The 22,470-nt window shown below is 45.2% G+C and overlaps 1 protein-coding gene and 1 pseudogene across 1 annotated transcript in view; both read right to left on the bottom strand.

Moving 5' to 3' along the window:
• Positions 1-22,470, bottom strand: part of LOC147683099 (zinc metalloproteinase-disintegrin-like VLAIP-B) — a 4,305,256-nt gene that overhangs the window by 2,074,287 nt on the left and 2,208,499 nt on the right. The gene's annotated exons all lie outside the window — the stretch shown is intronic.
• On the bottom strand, positions 4,515-5,431 carry LOC147683101 (uncharacterized; annotated as a pseudogene).

Raw genomic sequence — 22,470 nt, 5'->3', positions numbered from 1 at the left:
GGTCAGACGGAGGTGGATGCGGAGGGAGTTCCACGTCTTCGCCACCAGGTAGGAGAAGGATCTTCCTCCCTTTGTGGCTCTTCGGATGCGGGGGATGGCAGCGAGGGCGTGGCTGGTCGATCGAAGCTGGCGGGTGGGAGTGTAGAAGGTCAGGCGGTCGTTGAGGTAACTTGGGCCTTGGTTGTGGAGAGCTTTGCGTGCGTGGGTGAGGAGTCGGAAAGTTATTCTCTTGTTGACGGGGAGCCAGTGCAGGTTTTTCAGGTGTACGGAGAAGTGGCTGTGTCGGGAAATGTCCAGGATGAGGCGTGCTGAGGCGCTCTGAATGTGCTGGAGTCTTTTCTGGAGTTTGGCTGTGGTTCCGGCATAGAGGGAGTTGACGTAGTCCAGTCGGCTGGTGACGAGGGCCTGGTTGACCGTCTTCCTGGTTTTGGTGGGGATCCACCGGAAGATCTTACGTAGCATGCGTAGGATGTTGAAGCATGACGAGGAGACGGCGTTGACTTATCTGGTCATGGAGAGGGAGGAGTCCAGGATGAAGCCCAGATTGCGTGCGTGGTCTGTTGGTTTGGGTGCGCTGCCCAGGGCAGGGAGCCACCAGGAGTCATCCCAGGCGGAGGGCGAAGATCCTAGGATGAGGACTTCCATCTTGTCTGAATTCAGTTTTAGGCGGCTGTTCATCATCCACTCGGCTACGTCTTTCATCCCTTCGTGTAGGTTGGTTCTGGCGGTGGCGGGGTCGTTGGTGAGGGAGAGGATCAGCTGGGTGTCGTCGGCGTAGGAGATGATGTTGAGGTTGTGTTGGTGTGCGATGGCCGCAAGGGGGCTCATGTAGATGTTGAACAGCGTGGGGCTGAGTGATGATCCTTGTGGCACGCCGCAGATGACTTCGGTGGCCTCAGATCTGAACGGGGGAGGCAGACTCTCTGTGTTCTTCCGGCGAGGAAGGAGATGATCCATTCCAGTGCCTTCTCCTGGATTCCGATGTTGTTGAGGCGCTGCACTAGGGTGTGGTGGTAGACCGTGTCGAACGCCGCGGAGAGGTCCAGGAGGATGAGGGTCGCTGTTTCCCCATTGTCGAGCAGGGTTCGGATGTCGTCGGTGGTTGCGATGAGGGCGGTCTCGGTGCTGTGGTTGGCCCGGAAGCCGGACTGCGAGTGGTCGAGGGATCCATTCGTCTCGAGGAAGGCGGCCAGCTGTCTGTTGACGGTCTTCTCGATGACTTTGGCAGGAAAAGGAAGGAGCGAGATGGGGCGGTAGTTTTTGAGGTCGGAGGGGTCCGCTGATGGTTTCTTCAGTAGGGCGCTGAGTTCGGCGTGCTTCCAGCTCTCTGGGAAGGTGGCGTTGTCAAAGGAGGCATTGATGATGTCTCGTAGATGGGGTGCGATGAAGGAGTCGGCCTTGTTGAAGACGTGGTGAGGGCAGGAGTCAATTGGTGATCCGGAGTGGATGGAGTTCATCGTGCGGATGGTGTCTTCGGTGTTGACCGGGGTCCAGGCGCGGAGGGTGGTGGTGGGGGGCATTGGTACGGTCGTAGGGTGCGTCGGCTGTGTGCTGAAACTGTTGTGTATGTCTGCGATCTTGCTGTGGAAGAAAGAGGCGAGCGAGTTGCAGAGGTCTTGCGAGGGAGTGATGTCGTTGTTTCCGGCGCTAGGGTTCGAGAGCTCTTTGACGATGTTGAAGAGTTCCTTGCTGTTGTGGGCGTTTGTTAAAATGATGGAAGCTCAATATATTAATAAATTGTAGTATTTATTTCAAGTTGAACAGAGGAAGCACAGTACGTCTGTTACAAAGCAAATCTTCAATGAATACAGTTGAACAGAGAATCTGGAACCCAGCATGTAAGATGCAGGCACGCATCATACATTCCAGGCTCCAGCAACAAGAGAACAAGGATAGACATAGAAAACAAGAATTAAATAAATAAAGAATGCAACACATCTTATCCCTAAACAAAAAGATATTAACTTAAATATCTACTGGGTACTCTTTTAGGTCTGACACTATCTTTAACTCTAGCAGCAATCGATAAATCACTTTGTACCAAGTTCTGAGGACATTTCTTGTAATTGTGTACCAATCTTCCCAGGTTACTATCAGGACAAGTGATCTGAGAATTAAATGGCTTGTAAGTATCAGGACACTTAGCCACTCTATGAACATTCCAAACTCTTCCATCTTGAGTGACTACACAATTTTTAAAAACCTTAACCACCTTAATAGGAGGAAAACATTTGGAAAACCCTTTGGCAAGAAAACCAAGTTTTTTAATCCTCACCCATTCTCCTACCACAAAATCATTAACTTTGACATTCATCTCTGAATCAAACAAGATCTTCATTTTATGTTGTTTATCCTCAACACGTTTGGCAATACAATCAAGATCAACAACAGAACTATTTTTCTTTAACTTTTTAATCCACCAGGGACAAATAACATAGGATGGCTCTCTTTCCTTAAGAAGTCTAAAAGGACTTACACCAGTGACAGAAAGGTGTGATACGATATGTCCACAACCTTTTACTAACAACTTCCAACCAATCACCATCAGAAGAATTCACACTGCTAATACAATCCTTAAGAACTCGGTTGAAACGTTCAACCTGACCATTTTTCCTAGGCTCATATAAGGACGTAGTATGATGTTTAATACCACAACTCTTAAGAAATTCCTCAATATCAGAAGAAACGAGCTGCGTACCATTATCAGTGAGAAATGTTTCTGGGAAACCTTCCCTAGCAAAAATCTCCTTCAAGAAAACTACAATTACTTGCGAAGAAGCATTTCCAACAAACTTTACTTCAGGCCGTTTCGAGTGGTAATCAACCAATACCAAAACATAGCGAGCATTCAACGGAAAATGTCTAAAAGGACCAGAGATATCAAATGCTACCTTCTGCCATGGAAAATTAGGCCAACTCACAGGCTTACGGGGAGCAGATGATAGATGATGCATCTTATCACTACTAAAACAGTGTGAACAGTCCCTCACCATTCTGTCAACCATTTTATCAATGCCAGTCCACCAAAGATTTTCCCTAACTAGGCGTTTCATAGACGACATACCAATATGACCTTGGTGGGAAAGTAACAAAAATTTTTCCTGCAAAGAAGGAGGAATTATCTTACCAGCCTTGAACAAAAGACCACCAAACTCTTCAATTTTAGAAGCAACCTGACAAAAAGGGGCTAACTCTGCAGAAATACACTTACTATTTGGCCATCCTACTCTTACATAGTCAAAAATCTGTTGACACACAGCATCCTTATTCAATTCCTCAAACCACTCTTCTTGACTTAAAGTTAAAAACTCTTGAGAAATGCAATCACCAATAGAAGCAACAACATCAACATCCTGATCAATAGTTGAAACCTTATCATCACTACAGGGTAATCTCAAGAGAAAATCCGCCGTAACGTTGCTCTTTCCCGGTACATAAACAATTTCAAAATCATATTCTTGAAGACGTGAGGATAACCAGGCTATCCGTGCTGTAGAGTTCCATCCACCACCAGGAGATAAAATACCAACCAACGGTTTGTGGTCCATTCTCAAAATGAACCTATTTCCCCACACATAGTTTCTAAAATGTTCCACAGCCCAAATACAAGCTAGCAGCTCTCTTTCAATAACGGAGTACCTTCTTTCTGTGGAAGACAAAGTCCTTGATGCAAATGCCACACACCATTCATCTTTACCCGAACACTGACTCAGAACTCCTCCAATCCCATACATACTAGCATCCACAGTAATAATGCATTTCTTATTAATGCAGAAGGATTTTAGAGTGGGAGCATTGACAATCTCATTCTTAATTTGTTTAAAAGCAAGATCTTGTTTGTCCGTCCAAATGAATTTAGCAGAATTCCTGGTCAACTCTCTAAGCGGTTCCATCTTGTTAGCAAAATTTTGAACAAATTTGCAATAATACTCACATAACCTTGCAAATGAGAGCAACTTTTCCTTATTATCAAGAGCTGGCGCTTTCACAATAGCATCAACTAGATTTTTCTTTGGTACAACCCCTTCTCCAGAAAGGGTATGTCCCAAATACTCAACAGATTCACAGAAATATTTACATTTGCTAGCCTTAATCGTTAAACCATATTGTACAAACTTAGAACATACTTCTTTAAGATGAGAAAGGTGTTCAGAATTATTCTTAGAAAAAACAAGTATATCGTCTTGAAAACATTTAACGAATATTCCTAGATCTTTAAAAATGTGATACATGGCCCTTTGAAAGACCGAAGCGGCCGAAGCCAAACCAAATGGCATTCTCCTGAACTGAAATAAACCATGAGGGGTGATAAATGCTGTAAATTGTTTTGACTCCTCAGTGAGCTCGATCTGGTGATACGCAGACCTAAGATCTAATGTTGAAAACACACATGCACCATCCAACATACACAGCATTTCATTAATGTTGGGAAGTGGGTGGCAGTCAGTAACTAAACACTTATTAAGCGCCCTCAAATCCACAAATAACCTAATTCTCTTATCAGGTTTAATGGCTTAAACAATGGGAGAAACCCACTCTGATGATTCCACTTCCTCAATTATATTTTCCTTCACAATAGTATCCAACATATCTCTAAGCTCATTCCTAATACTAATAGGAACCCCCCTTAGTTTTTGTTTAACTGGAACAGAATTAGGTTTAACCTCGATCCTGTGACTGAAACCATTCAATTTACCTAATTTATTAGAAAACACATTAGGAAAAGACTGGGAAATTTCAGTGGACTCAGGTAAATCAGCAGGGTCTCCATCAGATATTGCAAGGACCGACACAGGATCCTTTAACCTAGGATTCAACGTAACTCCTAATTTTGCTTGATCTCTCCATCCCAAGACATTCACACCTTTCCATGCAACATATAGTTTGATAATAGCAGAACTACTTTGGATAGTAAGTAGAACTTCTTTAAAACCAATAAAGTGGATTTTAGATCCATCAAAGTTGTAAGCACTGATATCAGGTTTAGACAATGTATTGATATCTACTAAATCTCCAAATTATTCTATACAATATTCCTGAGTGATAATAGTCCATGGAGAACAAGAGTCCACCATAAGTTCTAACACTTTCCCCAAAATGTTAACAAGACTTTTAGGAGATGATAAGCTATCAGCTTGTGAAACATCAAATGACTCTTGTACAGATACCACAATACCAAATTCCTTAATATCCGGATCACTCCTCCCTTCATCATTAACATATGAGACATTACCAGTACAAGGTTTAGAAGAAGGAAATGACGATTTTTTAGTGTCCTGGAAATATTTTGTAGGAGTTTTGCACATTTTTGAAAAATGCCCAGTACGCCCACATTTGTTGCATTGCCTATTAATAGCTGGACACTGCGGAAAAGAAGCAATATGGTCAGGATTACCACATCTGAAACAAAAAAATTGCTTATTCTTACCATCATTCCTATTGGAATAATAATTAGTCTTTGTTTCATGAGGTTTAACAACACTGACTTCACTGTTAGAGGTAGAAGGACTAAAAGTGGATGCTTTATCTAAGGATTTAATCCACCTATCCGACTGCTCAAGAGCTTTTGCAGTACTAATAGCTGTTTCTAAGCAAGGATCACCTAAAATCCATAACTGTTCCTAAACTTTCTTACTCTTTACATGCACAATGATCTGATCCCTGATCATTTCATCAGTCATAAGACCAAAGTTACAATGCAAAGATAGTGCCCGTAGAGCAGTAAGAAAATCGTCAAAACATTCATTATCATCTTGAACTCTTGTATAAAATTTGAATCTGTTGAGAGCTACACTAGTAATGGGTTTGAATCTACCTTCAATCCGTGAAACAGCTTCATCATATACATTACTATCACCTCCAGACCTAACAGGTGGTAAAGTTCTAAAAACTAACTGCCCTTCAGAACCAAGACAATGTAAAAAAATGTTCTTTTTCCTCTCCGCAGACATCCGTTCTCCATCCATTGCCTTGAGATAAGTAAAAAATCCCTCTTTCCATCTTGTCCATGGAATTGGTGGATCACCTTTGGACTGTAAAAACTTGGATGGAGGATCAAATTGCATGTTCAAGAGATCTATAAAACTTCAAATGTAAAAACGATACTTAAATAAATAATACAGAGTGCCTGTATATTATCATAAAACCAATTAAAAAAAATAACCAGAAAAATGAAGAAATATCTCGTTATTGCAAAATATTGTTTAAGAATAAAACTGGATCCAAATAAATGTGACTTCAATGAAATACAAAATGTTTCCTTTAAAGAAATTTCCAATATATCCAGTAGATGGCAGTCATGTATTGAAAATAAAATATGTTTTTCTTCCAGTCTTCAGTGCAATAGCAGAGTTGTATGTAATATAAATCCAATAAATAGTTAAACGATCTTAAAATAACCAGTGAGAAAAATCTTGGTTCAGTTAAAACTGCTGTCAAAAACGATTGTAAACTATTTACATTAATGCCACACGCCAGAAATGCATGTGCATGTAAGAATGTACCTTCTTATTAAACTCCCAAGAAAATGCGTTTTAAGTTTTCTCCTCCGGTAACTTCAGTCAGCCAGTTACCATGGAAACAAAAATGGCAGCTCGACGTTATGCGTGATGAAACACTAGCGCATCAGAATGTCCTGTGCGATGATGTAGAGATGATGTATCACGCAACAAGTGTCACAGAATGACATGTACAGTGCGTCTCGAGCCTTTGCTTTTTCTGCTGAGAGAAACGCCGAAAATGCACAAAATTGTACAAAAACCTCCAAACTTCACCCAAATTCACCGGAGCAAAAGCAGAACAGCAAGCAAGGCGATCCGCTTCTTCCCTTAGTAAGTAACGCTGCTTTAAAATATTCTTCCGTGGATTCTTTATATTTCTGCTTCTGTGCTTCAAAAACGTCCCTCGTCGCCTATGTTAAAATGATGGAAGCTCAATATATTAATAAATTGTAGTATTTATTTCAAGTTGAACAGAAGAAGCACAGCACGTCTGTTACAAGGCAAATCTTCAATGTATACAGTTGAACAAAGAATCTGGAACCCAGCATGTAAGATGCAGGCACGCATCATACATTCCAGGCTCCAGCAACAAGAGAACAAGGATAGACATAGAAAACAAGAATTAAATAAATAAAGAATGCAACAGCCTTGTTTTCCAGTCGTTCTTTGAATGCGGTTTTCTTGGTGGCGTGGATCAGCTGGTGATGTTTTTGAGTGGCGAGCTTGAGGGTGGTCATGTTGTCTGTAGTTGGGTCTCTGCGCCAGGCTTTCTCGAGGGCCCGGCAGTTCTTCTTGGAGCTCTTGAGTTCGTCTGTAAACCAGGATGCTTTCTTGGTGCCAGGTCTGGTGGGGGGGTCTTCAGTGGAGCGAGGTCATCTGCGCAGTTGCTGATCCACCTCGTGAGGTTGTTGGCGGCTTGGTTGCGGTTCGCTGAGCTGGCAGGAGGGTTCTGGCTCAGGGATGTGGCGAGCTGGTCGGCTGTGATCTTGTTCCAGCTTCTGCGGGGGACCTGTTGCGGGTGGTGGTGGAGCGTGGTCCTTCTGAAGCTGAAGTGGACGCAGCTGTGGTCTGTTCAGTGGAGTCCGGTGGCGTGGCTCAAAGAGATGTCCTTGCTGGAGGAGAAGACAGGGTCAAGCGTGTGGCCGGCGTAGTGGGTGGGGCTGGTCACCAGTTGCTTGAGTCCGAGGTTGGCGAGGTTGTCCAGCAGGGTGGTGGTGTTGCGGTTGTTGTTGTTCTCCAGGTGGAAGTTGAGGTCCCCAAGGAGGATGTAGTCAGCGGAGGAGAGGGCGTGCGGGCTGATGAAGTCGGCGATGTCTTCGCTGAATTGTGTGCGTGGTCCCGGGGGTCTGTAGATGAGGATGCCTCTGAGAGTGGTCTTGGATTCGGTGCGGATCTGGAATTGCAGGTGTTCGGCGGCTGTGAGGGTGTCGTCGGAGTTGGTCGTGATGCCAATGGTTTTCTTGTGGACGATGGTGATGCCTCCTCCAGTCTGGTTGACGTGATCCCTCCGGGTGATCTTGTATCCATCCAGGATGGCGATGGCGATGTCGGGTGCTGAGGAGGCGTTCATCCAGGTTTCCGTGAGGAAGGCGACGTCTGGAGATGTGGTGTCGTGGAGGTTCCAGAGTTCTACGGCGTGCCTGTGGACGGAGCGTGTGTTGAGCAGGATGCACTTCAGGTGGTTGCTGCTGGTGCTCGTCTTTGCGGGTGTGGTGCAGGTCCGGATGGAGGAGAACTTGCTGGATTGACAGGTGAAGGGTCCGTAGGTGCGTCCTGGGGTGGCTCGGTGTTGAGTGCGTTGAGGGTGGCGTAGTCGTAAGTCCGGCAGGTGGGCTGGCATCTTCGGGGGCCGGGGGGTCTGGTGCTGGGCGCGGTCCAGGCGCGGACGGGTGCAGACGCGCTTACCTTTGGCGCGCAATCGGCACGCCCGCTGCGCGTCGACGCTGCGCGTACGCATGCACTCTGCCATAGAGAGTGGGGCGGAGGGGTGAGGGAGGGGCAGCTGGGAGGCGGGAGCGGGGTGGCAAATGGGAAGGGAAGAGGTCCTACGAGAGAAGGGGGCGGGCTGCAGGGGAGCAGTGGCAGGGAGCGGGGTGCGATGGCAGAAAGGCGGGAAAAACGGCGGCAGTACAGGGTCACTACACGGGGGGAAGGAAAACAACAGGAGAGGCAAGTGTACTCAAAAGACTATACAGTTTATTTAGTCATAAAAGTACCAATTCGAATAACTAAATGGTCTTATTATAGAGTTTACTAATCCAACGCATATGACCACCAGCAAAGGTAGGTGAGACCCAAGATCCAGAGATGGATTACCATCAAAATCTTGTTAGTGATCTTATTTTCTCATCTGGTCATCCAAAGTGCAGGACCGGAGTGTCTCTAGATCAGGGGTCTCCAAACCGGTCCTGGAAGGCCGGATCCATGCCAGATTTTTTGGATATCCCCATTGAGATACCTGTAGTAATTTTAAAAATCTGGCATGGATCCGGCCCTCCAGGACCACTTTGGGGACCCCTGCTCTAGATCATTGAGACTTTTTCCAGATCCGCCTTGCAGGACTGGGGTCAAACCCACAATCACTTGCTGACCATGCGTGGGATCACTAAATGGGACCAAGTGCAGTGCAAAGTGTGAAAGTGTAGGGAAAGTGAAGTTAAAAAGGAATAGAGAACTCACAATAAGGTAACTTTAATAGCTGTAAGCCTCTTTATGTTTCAAAACCAGAACAGCGCAACAACGCAGTATAAACAAATGACTGCTTAGGGGCCGGCATGTTTCTGCCAGGTAGGGGAATTACTCCCTTGGCTTTCCTCAGGGCCTCTGTTCTTAAAAACTTTTGCTACTGCTAGTGCAACATCCACTCAAGTAATAAAGAAAACAAATACAGTGACATCTTAAAGGATATATATTCCTATTCCTCCATGTCAGCTGGTGTATCAATCACCTAAAACAAAAATGCAAAGTGGTATAAATACATTGGATATTCAACAATAAAAATCTGTTTGGAAAATGACCACTACAGTTCCTTACTCACCCTTCTTGACAGGGGAAATTACCTCACCTCATCTGGACCAAGCTCAGAGTAAGGGAGGCCACGCTCTAGAGATAAGAAAAGAAGGGGAGACCCAAAATCAGACAAAGAAAAGGAACTATTCCTTTCTATCTAACGGGAGTCCCTAATGAGTGTCTTATCTTAGAAGAACATTCTCTACACCCTTCCCCAACTTTGCTCACCCACAGGCTCTACAACTACAAAGTATGGGAGGTTGTGCCTAAATGTTTCACTATCAGAACATATGCTCATATTTACAGAAATTAGAAACCACGACCTGGTGGCTACACTCACCTCTCCGTCGTTGCCCCGAACTATGTCTGAGGTTGGGGGAGGCAAGGCTCGAAGAAAGAGAGCGTCATATGTAGGTGCCACTCCTCTTGAATCACCCTATCACGGCGGAGGTGGAGCGCCGCGTGTGTGGGAAGGCACTAGATAGTTTACACTAATTTCGGCGATTTACTACGAATAAGCTTAGCAAATTGGTTTAAGAAACGAACACGGCCGATAGAGAGGATTCCTCTCGGCTCCGCGTAGTATCGCTGTTAGCTTGTTTACTAGCGTCTTCTCGTGAGATCTCTAAAGAACTACCAGAACGTGGGAGATGTGGTCCGCCACGTTAGGTGTCCAAATCTGATTTCGGTTATAATATATATTTGTAATGTCAGTACCTAGATCTTACTTTTATAATCGGGACCAAAGGCAGAAGTACAGATATGTAGCACTCCGTGTGTATTTTTGCTGGTATACTGTAATCTCCTTCGGCCCGACGGGAGGTGGATACATGAGCCAATACAGAGCTACCGTGCTCATTCGAGCAAATGGGAATTGTAGTTCGTAAGCTTGAATGGACCAGGGTTCTGTCCTTTTCTAAGCTAGTTCCAACAGGTAATCCAAAACGGGCATTGTGGTCCGCCTTATTTTAAGTGGATACATATGTTCTTTTTTGTGTGTGAATACATTTTTATAGGACAATGTAACACGATTTTCAGCGTACCGTCTCGCTGTTAGCATTTTAGTAGCGTGTTCTCGCGAGATCTCTAAATAACTACCAGAACGTGGGAGATGTAGTCCGCCACGTTAGGTGTCCAAATCTGATTTCGGTTATAATAGATATTTGTCATGTCAGTACCTAGATCTTACTTTAATAATCGGGACCAAAGGCAGAAATACAGATATATAGCACTCCGTGTGTATTTTTGCCGGTATACTGTAATCTCCTTCGGCCCGACGGGAGGTGGATACACGAGCCAATACAGAGCTATTGTGCTCATTCGAGCAAATGGGAATTGTAGTTCGTAAGCTTGAATGGACCAAGGTTCTGTCCTTTTCTGAGCTAATTCCAACAGGTAATCCATAAGGGACAGTGTGGTCAGCCTTATTTTATGTGGATACATATGTTCTTTTTTGTGTTTGAATAAACTTTTATAGGAAAATGTACCACGATTTTCAGCGTAACATAATTAGTTTTTAGGGTTAACCATACCTCGTGTGTGGATTCAGATTTGTGGGCAATTTATAGTTTAGAGGTTGCCAATCTAATGCTTAGCATGGTACTGTTGCAGAAACCTCACTTCGTGGGTATACTTTATAGTGAGATGGTCACGTATAATACAGAATCTGAAAAATGAACAAAGATTTTTCATTAGTATATACCTAGAAAAATCAGGATTGTGTAAAGATTGGATAACAAAGCACCTCAGCAGGGAAATTTTTGACACCAAGTCAGAGCATGGTCCAGGGAATTTCGTCATTTAAACCCCGGGAATCTGTAGACAATCTGAATATCCATTTTTATAAATAGGTATCTTGCTGTGTCCCCAATGTGTGATGGTATGAAAGGCTTTTCCAGGATTGTCCAGCTAAAATTGGTCTCACTATGATTACGCTCGATGAAGTGTTTCGTAAGTTTAAAGACACTCTTTTTGCACCGAAAAGCACTTTTGTGCTCTAGCATCCTCGTCCGCACCTTTCTGGTAGTCATCCCTACATATTGTTAACAGCAGGGGCATGTGAGTAAGTAGATTACCTGTGAACTATTACAATTGGTAAAGTTTTTCAGGATCCAGGGGCGGTCTGTGCCTATCTTGATTTGGGTAACTTTCGATGTTTGTGGACAAACGGTACAATTACCGCACGGATGATGCCCGGTAACCGCCGCAGTGTTCCAGAGAGTCCCAATAGGTCTTTTGGGAGGATCTCTGGGACGAGTATGTATCAGCCGATCCCTTTAAATTGGTGGACCTTTTGAAGGCAAAGAGACGGGGTTCAATTTAAACAATGCCAAAATTGAGAATTTTCCAATTATGTCTCACAATCCGTTGAAACTGATTTGATTTGGTGTTGTAGGTGTTCACTAATGTTAGTCGGTCAAGAGGTGGTTTTTCTGTTGGGACCTCTAACAGGGCGTCACAATGTTTGTTGGCTGCCCGTTTCCATGAGCGTGTGATCAGTTTTTTCGGGTAATGTCGTGCCTGGAGTTGTCGGGATAGCCCTTCAGCATTTTTTTGAAAAGTTGTAGGTGTTGAACAATTCCACCGTACTCGTAGAAATTGCCCATAGGGCAAATTGTCCCTTAACGATTTAGGATGTTGGCACTCGTATAGGAGCAGCGAGTTTCTGGCCAGAGGTTTCTTGTAAAGTTCGGTTTTGAGACCAGTGGTAGTCACGAAAATGGACAGATCTAGGAAGGAGATCCTTTCTTTGCTGTTTTCTACTGTGAATCCCAGAAAACGATTCTGAGTGTTCAACCACTGGTGGAACGACATAAAAGACTGTTCATCACCTCGCCAAATGATGAGAATGTCGTCTATGTAGCGTTTCCACCAGTGGATATGTGACCTGAAGGGATTATTGGGGGTCAGGACACATTCCTGCTCAAATGCATGGACGTACAGGTTCGCCAGGCTGGTAGCAAAAATGCTCCCCATGCCGGTTCCTGAGACCTGCAGGTATATAATGTTTTCAAATTTGAAAAAATTCTCTTTCATGGCGATCTTAGCTAAAGCCATAATGAAAGGAACAGGTGTTATTGATTCCAAATGTGCCCCTTCGAGGATCAGCATAATTGTATCCAGGGTCTCATCTTGGGGGTTGGAGGTATAGAGAGACTCCACATCTAGCGAGGCAAGGAAATCTGTCTCCGCGTTGAATTCAATATCTGGGATTGCACGTAGTATGTCTCTGGTGTCCTTTAGATAAGTAGGCATAGTCTGCAGTAGAGGCCTCAGAAAAAAGTCCACAAATGCAGAAAGGGGCTCTAGAAGAGTCCCCTGGCGTGATATAATCGGTCTGCCTGGTGGTGGTCTTTGAGTCTTGTGGACTTTCGGCAAAGTATAAAAATAAGGCATAGTTGGACTGTCCGTTTGTAGGAACTGTGCCTCGTGTGCCGTAATCCAGCCCTCATTAAGAGCTTTCTCGACTAGGATCTTGACTTCATGTGTGAGTCTGTCCGTGGGGTCCACACTAAGGGGAGCATATGAGTTCCTATCACTCAATTGCTGAAGACCTTCTGCTTGATATACAGATGTATCCTGCACTACTATCGAGCCCCCTTTATCTGCTGGCATTATAGTGATAAGGGGGTCTTGGGCCAAAGACTGCAGTGCTCGTTCTTCAATGTTGGACAAATTCTTAAAGGCATTGGTTTGTGTTTGCCATAATTTCTGCACTTCATCCTTCACAGCCCTCTCAAAGGTGGCTACTTGGAGTGGTACAGAATGTATCGGAGGTAGGAAGCTTGGCTTAGTACTAAGTCCAGTATTTATATCCTTTGTCTCCTCATCCGTAGCTTCTTTGTCTTTAAAGAAGTAGTGCAAGCGTAGTTTTCGAAAAAAATTGCCAGTTCTACTTGGAGTTTGAAGGGATCACCCTTATCAGTAATGACATACCCTAGGCCATTATTCAGGACCACCTCTTCTAGAGTAGAAAGGATCTTAGTGCTGAGGTTGATCACTAGACTGGGTTGATCGCAGCTGGTGAAAGGCGAGGGGTCCCCCTCGTTTGACTCCGTGTCCCTGTGTGTGGTCCTGTTTGGTCCTCCCATTGTACCTGGGTTTGTGTGTTGTTTCTTCTTTTGCCTCTTGTGCGGCGTTGACCAAACCCTAAAAAAGGAGGGCTATTGAAGTTCTGGGAAAGGTCCAACTGGGGGCTGCATGGGGTATTGGAAGGCCCCTGGAGGCCCCCATGGAATGGGTGGCCGCCATGGTTGCTGGTGTTGTTGTCCTCTATGATGTTGGAAACGTGTAGGACGACCTTGTCCTCTACCTGGATGAAAGGAAGGACCAGCGGTGTCTGAGTCACTCCCAGAATCATTACTGGACCCGAGTAACTGGATCCATAGTATCTGCCGTTTCTCCTGAATTCAGGTGCTTTGTAGGAGTCGCTAGTGTGGGGATATACCACTTCCATTTTTAAATTTGTCCAGATCTATTTTGAACTTCTCTACTTTTGTATTCAATATGGAATCATTGAATTCTTTGTTGTTTTAATTGCATTCTTCTGATTGTTTTTTGAAAAGTGTAGGTGCAATGGTTGTTTTTATCTGACCCTCAAGGACCTGGATTTCTATAAGAATAGCATCTGCTACCCTCTTGGCGGTGCTAATTATAAGAATTAGCCAGTCTCTAGTGCACCGCCAAGCTATTAGAGACCAGTCCTTGAGGAATGCCTTGTCAGTCAAAAAAAGTCATGGGGCATTTCTGACAATCAGACCAGGTGGGGCACAGCTAGCTCTTAGATATTCAGCCATGATAATGCAATGCACTGCTGTGCGCGAGTACGATTTTTTCAGTGTTAGTACTTTAGCCCAGTCATCTGTGGGAGCTGAGGACGGGCCTGGTAGTGACTCTAAGATACTTGGCATGTTATCTAAAATAGATTGAAAGACTGAATCGTCAAAGGTCAGTCCCTGGCGTTCAGCCATAGTGATCGAGCCAAAAGTTGTAGTTTAAGAACCGGAGTGGGGAACTCAGGAGGAGAACGGGGGATAAGAGAAGAAAGCAAACTAATTCAAAAACGGTAATTAGAAAAACTACCTGTGCAGTGTAGTTAATTTGTAAGAGACCCGCAGCCGACAGCTGCTCAAACTAAGAAAACACGAACGGGGGTTGGAGGGTCTAAGGGAAATTAGAGACCTGCCCAGGTTATCATCCCCTGATACACATAATACAAATACAAAAAAACCTGGGGGTCTGAAATCGCAGAAGAGGCAAATGTACTCAAAAGACTATACAGATTATTTAGTCATCAAAGTATCAATTCGAATAACTAAATGGTGTTATTATAGAGTTTACCAATCCAAAGCATATGACCACCAGCAAAGGTAGGTGAGACCCAAGATCCAGAGATGGATTACTGAAGTACTGGGTTTTTCAGAACCGAGCGGTGCCAGGGAACACACCCTAAGACTTCGAGTCCTTCCTGTTTCAGACTACAGAAACACAGAGTCTTCTTGGTGAAGTCAAAGATCGTATTTATTGGCTGCAGCCAGTAACAGGTATCCTAGAAGTACAACACAGTGTATATTCTCAGGAGACTGATCAATCTTACAAAGCCAGCCTTCTCTTTTTATACAAAATATTGTGCTTTAGGCAAGCATTCCTTATTTTACAGTTGACCATTCACATATTTTCACTACAAAGGAAAAGCAGAGTCATGATGACAAGCCTGTATTTCAGTTTGTTCAGCCCACAATCAATTACCTGGCAAGGCCCAGTATTTTCATCAGATATCGATCGACCCCCAATAAAAACGGGCACCTCCTCCTCGTAAAGTAAGTCATAAAGAAAGAAACAGGGACAGGTGTGTGTAAGATTAGGCATGGTTTGTGTGCGATGAAAGGTTTATGATATGTTGTGCCTTGATACTAATCTCATTCGGCCACTGGGAAAGGAACTGGCAGAACAGGTTTTGGCTTCAGGCAGTGGAGTCAGCTTGCCCAGGTCACAGAGGAGTCAGCAATGGTGTACGTGTCCATCGGACTCGTTTTTGGCTTTAGTCATTGGGTCTATGTGAGGGCAATCACAAAATGGCTGCCGTTCACAAAATGGAACCTGAGGGTTCAGGACGGAAACTCTGATTTCAGGGTGATTTCGTCACCCGAATATGACGGAAATGCTTGTGCATAGTATTCTAACCATTACCGGTCTGCTGATACCAAAATCGTCATGATACGACGATGTTTATAACACGGGTCCAGAATTGTCAGTACCACAGACCCTCCTTTTGCCCTTACATAGGCAATAACCTATACTCACGCTATTCTGAGTCCAGGTCTATATTCATAAAGTCATTGAGATGTTGCTGTAGCATCATCCTATTACTTAGCTTGTTTCTTGATACAGGTTTCCTTACACACGATGTAGCACAGAGGCCACAAATTGCAGGAGCACACTGTACACACAGACAGAACAGGAAAAGAATGGCTAAGATCATCCCAATGACTATCAGAATCTTCCATCCCCAGGCGGATATCAGTTCCCAGAACCACCCCATCAATGACCAATCTCCTTTATCCACGTGAATAGATTCGGAGATCTTATGCAGTTTGGAAATGGCCTGGTAGACTGTCGGAGCGTTATCTGGGATGAACACACAGCAACTTGATTGGATCACTTTACATACCCCACCTAGGTCTGCAAGTATGATGTCTAACGTGACCCTGTTCTGAAGAGTCATAAGGCGATCCGACTGGAGCTCAGCAGTCAAATTACTAAGAGCACCAGCAGTTTCAATAACAGTGGATTCAACCACCCTTGTCAATTGCCTTATGTTCCTGCTGTTCACCATAGGCCCCCCGAACGGCAGAAAACCCTTTACGAAATCTCCAAATTCTTTTCCTGCAGTGTCTTCTTTACTGATGACACCTCTAACTATCCTTGTCTTATGGTAATCTGCTGCAGCCGTGTAGGTGTGTGGCAACAGGAACGAAACAAAACATGTCCCCGAGAAGTCAGGGGGCAACCATGTATAGGCTCTATCATGGCAGATGAAATAGGTACCCTTAGCTGCTAGAAACGAAGGGGAAGTGTTTCAGTGCAGATACTTTTCCCTAACTGAGCTCTGGGATTCTTGCCTTTACCTTGCAGACATAGGTGACCCTGATGGGGTACAATCCAAATCGGGGAGGATCTCTTTGCTCGCTGGTTTTCACTCAGAGCAACTCCATATCCTGTTACATTCCATCTAGCGTAAGCTTGTAACTCATCTCTGGGAATTGTTCTATACGAGTCAATGTTTCTGCTCATATTTGTGATCCCCACTACCAATGCCTTGTTGCTCGAGTTACTTCTCGTGGAACGTGGGGGATATGGTTCGATGGCATATATGAACATCGTCTGAAATGCCCACAAAGAACCATTGTAACTAAATGGTAAGACCAAGTATGGAATACCTTTATCTGTTGTATGTGGCATAAGGCCACACACCCAACAGTTTGTTGTGTTCACTACTAATTGATGTTGGTGTAAGAGCTTGATGAAGGAGTTATTGATAAACTCTAATCTTCTAGTGGACTCATGCTCAGGCAGAGGGTGAAAAGAATGCAAGGAAACAGTAGAAGGAGGTATGGGCTGTGTAGTGGGTGCAAAGGTCACTTGAAAAGAGAATAAAACATATCCTATTAAAAACGTCATCACACTAAGCAACATGAAAATACATAATATCAAAAATTGTTTCTTTGTCATCAATATACACATTCTGGCTTTAAAGTCTATCTGTTGGGAGCGTGGCCAAGATGGCGGGCTGAGAGGACGCACTTGCCGAGAGCTCCCGAGCCCCTGGAAACCCTGCACCGCTCACAGCCGCTGATCTCCCCCAGATTGGGCGGCTACCACACCTGATGATCCCCGTGGTGGTGCAGAGCAGTCGTTGAGCCCCAGTTGTCCCGCCGCGGCGGTGGTTCTGCTCGGGCGCCGACCGAGGCGGTGCCCGCTGAGAGACCTACGGGAGGCCCGAGAGCCGCGAGACCTTCAGGCTTTGTGTTCTGGCGAGGTGATCCAGCGACTGCGAGTGGCCTGCCGGCGTGCCCGTAACACGGCGCCTGGGTGGGTGCCGAAACGGCCTTCGTCGGCGGAGCGGAGCTGAATAGACGGTGGCCGCGGAGGCGTAGCCGACTTACGGCAACTACGCAAGACCGGGACTCGAGAAGGCATACCCCACGTGGCTGCTCCGGTCCACTCCTGGCCGTGACGGAGTGAGATCATGCTTCCAGCGTGCTTGCACATCCTGGCGAGCCGGCCCTGGTTGCCTCGTGCCCTGCGAGCCTGCCCTTTGACTGTACTGAGGAAATATAATTTTTGATCGAGTAGTGTTCCCCAGCGAGTACCCCACCGTCTCCATGTACTAGCTTGCAGTGCATGTGATTTCCCTCCTGTGTCTGCTACGAAGACGCAAATACATTTGCGTCCATCTTTAACATGTCCTCTTTCAGATCCGCCATGAACGGAATGTATATTCAGTTCCTATGTATGCTGTGCCACCGTCTTTTTGTGGTACACTTTTCACGTTTTTCAGCTCTGGCGAAGTAGGCCCAGATCATGCCATCGAGCTTTTCGAGCCTTTCTCCTGCTTCCTGACTCCGAGGGCCTCAGCCCAAGCTACCTCTGTGCCAGTGGCCCCCACCTTACTCCTTGCGCGGCTCCGGCGCATAGCCTAACCTCTGCCTGCCAAGACTGTATTCAACCTTCGAATTATCTGCTCCACTCCTCGAAAACACATTCCTGTCTCGTAGCTCAAGTAAACATCCTTCCAGCTGCAGGAGCAGAGGGCTCGGTTCTTCTGTCTCCGTGCAAGTAATTCATAGACTCCGTTGCCATGGTAGGCCCATGCCCCCTCACCCCGCATGCCGACACGTAGTTGCATATACACGCAGACAGTATAGAGTAGTCTCCGCCCGAGAGACCTTTTCCCTTCCAGATACTACAGTTCCTTAAACATATGATATCAGACATGATTTGGGATTAGGTTGATCTGACATCTCAGACTTATGTCTACACTTGTAGTGCTAAGTGTCAAGTCCCCTTCACCCTCCAGTAACACGTCAGATTCACGTCAATCTGCTGCGCGCGCATCTCTGCCATGAATTTCTGCTGACATTGCAAGATTCTCTTATGTATCCACCCATTTTGTGTCCTCGTGATTAATGACGTTTCTAGTACACGCCTTCATGCACGCCCATTGTACCGCCTTTTTGATGACGTTTCCATGTTTTATCTCTTCTTTTCCAGTTGTTACGCCTACTACATGCTCATACATTGTAATGCATTGACTATATATATGTACTTCTGTAAACAATATGTTGTCTGTCTGCCCTTCCTGAACCTGTGTGGTGATGGAATGGTTATGCCACCTTGGCTCGAGCCAATAACCCAATTCCTTTTACAGGAATAAAACCCTTTTGAGTTAACCTCAATATCCCGGATTTTGCCTCTTATTTTACTGAGTTATTCTTATTGATTATTGATAACAAATTAAGTATAGGTAATCGATTTTACCACAGTTCTGGCGCCCGAACAGGGACCCCTCCCCCACCCCACGCGCCAGAGGTGCGTTGCAGGCCTAGCCCCCTGCCACAGCCGGACGGACAACTACGCGTACCCGCAGGATTTCCTGTATCTCCCTCAGGCCAACGGAGGTGACTGAGGCTGCGATCGACACCCAGACGAGGCGGTGAGGAGTGCGGAGGATCCCGACCTGAGCCTAGCTGAGAGAGCAAGATCCGAGGTATACAGAGGCCCACCAGATTCCGAAGTTCCGAAGTATCTACGTCGCGAGACGAGTCCGAATCCAGTCCGAGCCCAGTCCAGTCCAGAGTTTCCGAGGCCTTCTGTTTCCGTGCTTCCTGGTGAGTACCGTTGCTAGGGACGCATCCTGACGTGCGCATTAGTTTGTGCCGGTCAAGTCGGGTTCGGGTACACGAGCCTGTTCTGCACTGTTTAGCAGTGTATCTGTACTGTATAAGCAGTATATCTAGTTTGCACCCGCACAAGGTGTATCTGTGCCGTTTAGCGGTACATCCTGTTACATGTCATTGTACTCAATTAATGTGGTTCGTTCTTGAAATGTTCTAATGTGTCATTCAAATGTTGTGGTATGAGTGAATGTCCGATCTTCATTATTGTGCTTATATGTGTTTTATGTGTAGTGTGTTCATATCTAAGTAAGAACCAAGTAGCCAGATTTCAGAATGCCGTTGTTTTCCAAACTAAGACAAATAAAAACCCGTAAAGGGGTTCTAGAAGAAGCTGTTCCCGTTCCACCTAGGGACACTCCAGGGTACTTTATGTACCATAAGCACGGCCTAGATGCTGTTTTATTTCTCGACTTATGGGTGGATTACACTAAAGAACTGTCAGAGAATCAGAGATGGCCCGCTGCAGGGACATGGGATGCAGATTGCATTATGAGAGTAGAAGAAGCATTATGGAAAAAGAAAGCCAGACAGTCACAGAAAGATGCCATCGAGTTATGGCGTAAAGAGTCGCATAGACGCACAGAAAAAGCTCACAGATTAGAAGAAAAGAGTAAAGAGGAGTCTGACAAGGCCCGAGAAGACGCATTAGTTGAGGAAGGTATCAGAGTAAAATTAGAACAAGTAGACAGACAGCGAAATACACTTATGAATGGCATGTTCCCCATCCTGTCAAAAGGCCTGCCAAAGGCCTCTCCAGAAGTACCGAAGGACCTACCACCCCCATTGCTCCCGACTAAAACGCACCAGAGGACAGCAAAGGACGTTTTCCTTTCTTCCTACTTAGATGATGTTGCTCCCACCTATGTTAATACCCCATTGCCTGCGCCCTTGCCTGCGCCAGTGCCTGCGCCAAATGGTCAGAATCCCTATGCTCTTCCTCCCCGACAAGCTACTCCTCCCCGGAATCTTCCTCCTGATCTACCTCCCCCTACTTCCCTTGATACAGATCTGACTAACCCTTTCGGAGCCGGTGCCTCAGGAGGCGCGTCCGGAGGGGCAGGTTACCAGACTCCGCCACCAACCCATCGCCTGAGTCTTAGAGAAATAGCGCAACAGCGTACACCTAGAACAGATATTACATTTTATGGAGATCGCCTTGCAGATTGTAGATATGATCCAGTACCTGGTAAAAAGAACGACGTGGATATGTTACTTGCATCAGTACGTTTACGACGAGTCACGAACTTCCTAATGACACTACCTGAAATGACAGAACATATGGATCGAATATATAAGTTTGTGCAGACAGGAGTAGGGCCTGAAAGCATTAAGGAGGCCATGGCTCATCAAAAAGTGGATACTAAAGCCAAGTTATTACGGTTTCTTATAAACTGTTTTATTCGAGAAGCAGATAGGCCGGGTGCGAACCCGGAAGATTTGAAAGCACTCCACAAATGGGGCCGACATATAGCCGATGGACAGCATGACAAAGAAGCTTGTATAGATAACATGTACCGAAGAATCAGAACTTCAATAACTAAGATGCACGAGAAAAGACAGGCCGCACTAGACATAGATGCAGATAAACAAGAATTCACAGTGGAGGGGGCACCCGGATTCACAGTGGAGGAGGCAGAGGAAGAACCAGAGACACCAGCACAGTTGCCAGTTAGAGAAATGATAGCGTATGTAGGTAAAGGAAGACCGTTTAATAATTCGATGCGCCCAGTGCGCCCAGAATGTAAAAGAATATATCAGGAAGCCATGTGTAATCCTAGAACTCCCGAACACTTATTCCAAGCCACTGACAGAGTACTTCAAGAGCGCATGGGGTATCATGTACTCGATTCTATGGATGAACAAGAATTAGCCAGGTCAGCCGTGCAATGGGCTGACAGCTCTGAGAAATATGGTGACGATGCGTTAGCGCATACGTTCTTGAACTTGACACCGAGTGAGCAGCGTTTAGCTGGTATGTACATGATACAACATCTGCTCTTATTGTATAAAAGCCAACATTCTGATCCAGGTCCCCTGCGCGATATACTAATAGAACTGGTCACGAACAGATGGAAAGGTCTAAGTACTGATCTAATTAAAGTAATTCTAGAACACCGTTACAAGTATAGTACATTCCTATGTCCGCAGATCAATTCAGCACCCGTTATGGAGCGAAAAACCATGTATTATATGGATAGACAGAATCCGTTACGAGAAGTGCACCCCGTACAGAATGCAGACCACACGCTTAGACGCGTATTCGTGTATGCACCTGTAACTAAAATTGAATTGTTGGAAATGAAGAAATTAGTACCCAGTCACGATAAAGACCCTGCAGGTTTTCACCGCGAAATAAAAGATATGTTACTAATGGGCGATTACACTTATCCAGACCTTATGAAAATACTGAAAGTACTACTACCTCCAGGCATATACGAGAAACTCAAAGAAAAAGAGTGGGAGGTGGGAGACGCAAAGATTGATTGGGCTGCATTACAAGATGAAGAGAATACCCGAGTGCCAGGCCTAGGGCTTGGAGACAAAGTTAAAGCGTTACCAGGTTTATTAGTACAAGTGTTGCCACGTTTATTGAGTACGAAAAAGGAAGATTGGGGTGCTATTTCAGCATGCAAACAGAAACCTGATGAAGACACTAGTGATTTCTATACACGATTCGAGAAATGTTTTGGTATTAATAGCGGTCTGAAAGCAAGTAGCGAGTCATATCCACATCTTTTTGTTACGAAATTAGTCGAGAATTCCTTACCCCAGGTCAAGAATAGAGTACTGAAAGTAGAAAGTACTTGGCAAGCTAATACTCCTTCACAAATGTTACAAATGTTACAGTATCACCAGAATAGACTTAGAGAAGAACAAGAACATGAACAAAGACGTATGAAGGATACAAAAATGAAAATGTTAGTTGCTCAGTCAGCTCCCGCCGATGGTCAGAAAAAGGGTGCGAATCAATCTAGTAATTCATCAGTTCCTGTAAAGGGTGT

Source organism: Lissotriton vulgaris, chromosome 11, assembly GCF_964263255.1.
Source record: "Lissotriton vulgaris chromosome 11, aLisVul1.2, whole genome shotgun sequence".
NCBI lineage: Eukaryota > Metazoa > Chordata > Amphibia > Caudata > Salamandridae > Lissotriton > Lissotriton vulgaris.
Note: the sequence above shows the minus strand (reverse complement) of the source record. Positions and strands in the feature narration are given on the sequence as shown.